The 4669-nt window shown below is 42.1% G+C and overlaps 1 long non-coding RNA gene across 1 annotated transcript; it reads left to right on the top strand.

The window, feature by feature from the left end:
- Positions 1-1754: 1754 nt before the first annotated feature.
- LOC102744692 (uncharacterized) lies at positions 1755-3532 on the top strand. Its single transcript, XR_014138219.1, has 2 exons — positions 1755-1862; positions 2461-3532. It is a non-coding gene; the product is annotated as an uncharacterized LOC102744692 (long non-coding RNA).
- The last annotated feature ends 1137 nt before the right edge of the window (positions 3533-4669 follow it).

The raw sequence follows: 4669 nt of genomic DNA, 5'->3' as shown, positions 1-4669 counted from the left end.
AACATAAGGATGGTGACAAAAACTAGCAGGTTACTGCCAGGAAAAAATGGACTTCAGTTGGATTGTGGTTTGGAGCAAGATCCTTCAGCAAATCCAGCTTTTAAACATAAAATATTAAAATATTGGCAGAATAGGAATGCCTGGGTGGCTCAGTCGGTTAAGCAGCTACCTTCAGCTCAGGTCATGATCCTGAGGTCCTGGGATCCAGCCCCTCATCTGCATTCAGCTCCCTGCTTATCAGGGAGTCTGCTTCTCTCTCTCCCTCTGCCCCTTCCCCTGCTTGTGCTCTGTCTCTCTCTCTCTCAAATAAATAAAATCTTTAAAAAAAATATTGGCAGAATAATGGGAAAAAACTTCACACATAATGGAACATATTAATCTGTAGATCAAAGAAACTCAATGAAATCTGTTCAAGAGAAACACAATGAGATTTACAATTATACACAGTAGAGTAAAAATGACCAAAGACAAAGAGAAAATCTTGAAAGCACCAAGAAAAAAAAAACAACTCATTTTTTAAGGGAAACAATAATACATTGGCTAATTTTTCATCAGGATTGGTGGAGACTATGAACAGGGACAGATTTAAACTGCTAAAAGAGAAAAGAGAAGTCAACAAAGAATTTTATAACCACAAAACTATCCTTCAGAAATAAAGGAAAAGTAAAAATATCCCCTGATAAGCAAAAATGAGGAGACATAATTACTGGCAGATACACCTACAAGAATCACAAGAGGAAATCTTTCACACTCAAGGAAGTGACATAAGGAGCTAACTCCAATCTACAAGAAGGAAAGAAACACTCAAAAATAGTAAAGAAACAAGAAAGAAGATAGAAACAAAAGGATGTTATACGCAACTAATCAATCACTGGACACTACATCAAAAACTAATGATGTCCTATACAGTGGCTAACTGAACATAATAAATAAATAAATAAATATGATAAAAACAAAAAAAAAAAGAAAGAAAAGGATGCTTGCTGCAATTATATGAAGTTGAAAGATGTCAAAATAATAGCTACCATGGTTGGGCTAGGGGGAGTCAATATGGACTGGAATGAGAGGCATCTGGAGAATTTGAAATATTCTATACTTTGACCTGGAGAGTGAGTTTATATAAAATTTACTCAGATGCACAATTAAGATTTCTGCCCTTTACTCTGCATTTGTTTTACCACAATTTAAAAAAAAGGACAAAGCTAGATTCTTTTAAATAAACATGAAAAGGGGCGCCTGGGTGGCTCAGTCGTTGGGCGTCTGCCTTTGGCTCAGGTCGTGATCCCGGGGTCCTGGGATCGAGCCCCGCATCGGGCTCCCTGCTCAGCGGGAAGCCTGCTTCTCCCTCTCCCACTCCCCCTGCTGTGTTCCCTCTCTCGCATTCTCTCTCTCTGTCAAATAAATAAAATAAAATCTTTAAAAAAAAAAAACATGAAAAAAGATTAAGATTCACCAAATACTTATGGAACTCAGCCTTATTAAGAAATATAAATGTGTCTGGGAAAGTTCTAGAGAACTAGAAAACTGGTTGATGACAAGAAGGAAACATTTAACTGTGTGCCTTTACTCTTTAGGCAGCATAGGTCTTAGCTCTCTCAGTTTTCCTTCAAACACAGACATTTTCTATTACTTTGCTTACATGGGAGCCCCCAACTCTCCCATTGGCTCTTACCCAGTGGCTGTAGCCACCAGGAGATTTGCATATTGTTCCCTAAGGGAGGAGGAAGATACAAAGTCTCAGATAAAACCTTTGCATCTGAGATCAAAGATCAGCTCTAATCTTAGTCAGGACTCATCAGATAAATTTCTCAAAATGAAATTCCCTTGTCAGCTTCTGGGGCTGCTGATGCTCTGGATCCCAGGTAAGGACAGAGGGGGGATGAGAAAGCAGAGTGGGTCAGGGAGGGTCAACATTGCAGACACCCCTGCTCCCCAAAGTCTATTTTGTCCAAGTGCTAGAGACTTATGTCTTACCCTCTGGGAAGGGGCATGTGATGTTTAGATCTGGGAGAGTAAGGAACATTTCAGAAGGAACAAAGATCCATGTTGTGGTAAAGTCTATGACACAGAGAAAAGGGGTTGAGGTAGGTGACTTTTAGACACCCCTTTGTATGTTGCGAATCTTAGGTTCTTTTTTGAAATTGGGTATTTGGGGATATTAATTTAAAAAGTGGTGCACCTGTGTGGCTTAGTCAGTTAGGCTTCTGCCTTTGGCTCAGGTCATGATCTCAGGGTCCTGGGATTGAGCCCCATGTCAGACTCCCTGCTCAGAGGAGAGTCTGCTTCTCCCTCTCCCTCTGCCCCTGCCCCTCATTCATGCTCTCTCTCTTTCAAATAAACAAAACCTTTTTTAAAAAAAAGTCACAAAAAAGTGATTTAGCCTGAAATAATTACCAAGTAAAATTTTGAAAATGGCTCATAATGTTTGCCTGTAATCTTACATTTCTCTCATTACTTTAGGATCCAGTGGGGAGGTCGTGATGACGCAGACCCCACTGTCCCTGCCTGTCACCCCTGGAGAGCCGGCCTCCATCTCCTGCAGGGCCAGTCAGAGCCTCCTACATAGTGATGGAAAATCCTATTTGAATTGGTACCTGCGGAAGCCAGGCCAGTCTCCACAGCCCCTGATCTATGAGGCTCCCAAACGTTTCTCTGGTGTTCCAGACAGGTTCAGTGGTAGCGGATCAGGGACAGATTTCACCCTGAGAATCAGCAGGTTGGAGGCTGAGGATTTTGGAGTTTATTATTGCCAGCAAAGTATACATGTTCCTCCCACAGTGGTTCAGCCCCGAGCAGAAACCTCCCTGCGTGTCATGGCCCAGGTGCCCACAAGTGTTGTTTGTCTAGGGAGCAGGCACAACAGATCCTCTCAGTCAGTGTAAGAGGAAGATGTTGGGGGAACTCAAGGGAATGGATGAGGCTGAGGACTCATTGCTTCTTGGCAACCCACAAATTTTGATATGCCATGTTTTCTTTTGGTTTAAAAAATATCTAATTTCCCTTTTCATGTCTTGTTTGACCCAAGTTTCACTTACTGGGTGTATCCTCTAGTGAATACAATTAATTTAGGAAGGATGACTAACTTCGATCACAGGTGCCTCTCAGAGCTCAGGAATCCACTACAGTGACCTGCAGTTGGGGAAGCTCATTCTGCTGGATGGCTTGATTTCAGACTCATGCAAGGAGGAAGTCTCCCTTTTTAATCAGAGAGAAGCTACATTTGGGCTGGTCAGGGAACAGGCCTCTGTGTGTCTCCAGTGTGGACCGAAACAGTGTGGATTTGGACTATTTGTGCTGATAAAGTCTATAGATCAAAGTATAAGAGTATCGCATTGTCAGGGTGCCTCGGTGGCCCAGTCTGTTAAGCATCGACACTTGGTTCGGCTCAGGTCATGATCTCAGGGTTGTGATCTCAGGGTCATGATCTCAGGGTCATGAGATCCAGCCCCACATAGGGGCTCTCTGTCCCTCCGCCTCACTCTCTCTGTCTCTCCCTTTCAAATAAATAAATAAATCTTAAAAAAAAAAAAAAGAGTATCACATTCTCTATTCACAAACTCTGATTCCAGGAGAATATATCAAATAGTTTCACCAAAACTGTCTGAATCCCAGACAAATTACACACTAGCTTTCTATTTATTGAACCCAAACTAACATCCTCTGACAACTGAGGCAAATCTACAATAAAACCAACCAGCATGAGTCCTTCCTCATTCAGTGATGGGGAACAGCTGCTTCCTCCAGAGACAAGGAGATACAACATCTTCAACAGCTTTCTCTGTTCCTTTTGCCACCTGAAAAAGGTGCTTGTGAGGTTTAAAACCATACTTCATTCAGGTCCTATAGAATTGCATGGGCTCTTAGACTCTCTTTTTCCTCCCCTCATGAAGTGTCAGATATTAAAGAGAAGTGGAGAACACCATGTTCATTTGTACAATTCTACCAGGAGGAAGCTGAGGCTCAGGAAGGGTCATAAATATCCCAAGTTCATGCAGAGAGTTAATGGTGACTATATTAAGAGGAACCTCCTCTCCCAGATTCTCCAGGTACTTCCAGTTTGACCTGAACAAGTGATGGCCTCATCTGTGAATGCACAATCCCTAACAAGAAAGTTCCAGAATTTTTTGCCAGGTCCCCTCAGAAGACATTTTCTCTCAATCACAGGAATAAGGTCTGGAACCTGAAAATCTGTTGTTGGCTGAGTTCTTTCATAGGATAAACACACATTTCTCCTGAGAACACCTCTTAAAAGCAATTCTGAGAATTTTGTGGTTTCAGAGCAAGAGAGATGCAAATCATCTGAGTGTAGGTGAGGAGGTCCTGGCTTGTAAGTCCACATGGTCCATCCACTTCTTTGTCTAAATTAAGTGGGTATAGGAAAAAGAAGGTTCTCGGAGCTTTTACAAAGTGTGCATGCACCTGGTTCAGAGTATCACCTATATGTCCCTGTCCAGACAGGCTTAATTTGATCTTGTTAGCAAGGAAAGCTCCATGGACCAGTTATGTGAAGTGAATTTCCTTAGCAATAAGAATCTGTTAAGGAACGAGTCACCTAATTTTTATCAGAAAATCCCAACCCCACAGATCTGCTTCCTCTTTCCTTGGCAGTTGCTCAACTGAGACCTTGCCCATCCACTGAATTCTCTTCAAACACCTCTGAACCCTCAAG

Source organism: Leptonychotes weddellii, chromosome 10 (genome assembly GCF_054177405.1).
Source record: "Leptonychotes weddellii isolate Sample4059 chromosome 10, ASM5417740v2, whole genome shotgun sequence".
NCBI classification, from domain to species: Eukaryota; Metazoa; Chordata; class Mammalia; order Carnivora; family Phocidae; genus Leptonychotes; species Leptonychotes weddellii.
This window is presented reverse-complemented; position numbering and strand designations above follow the sequence as displayed.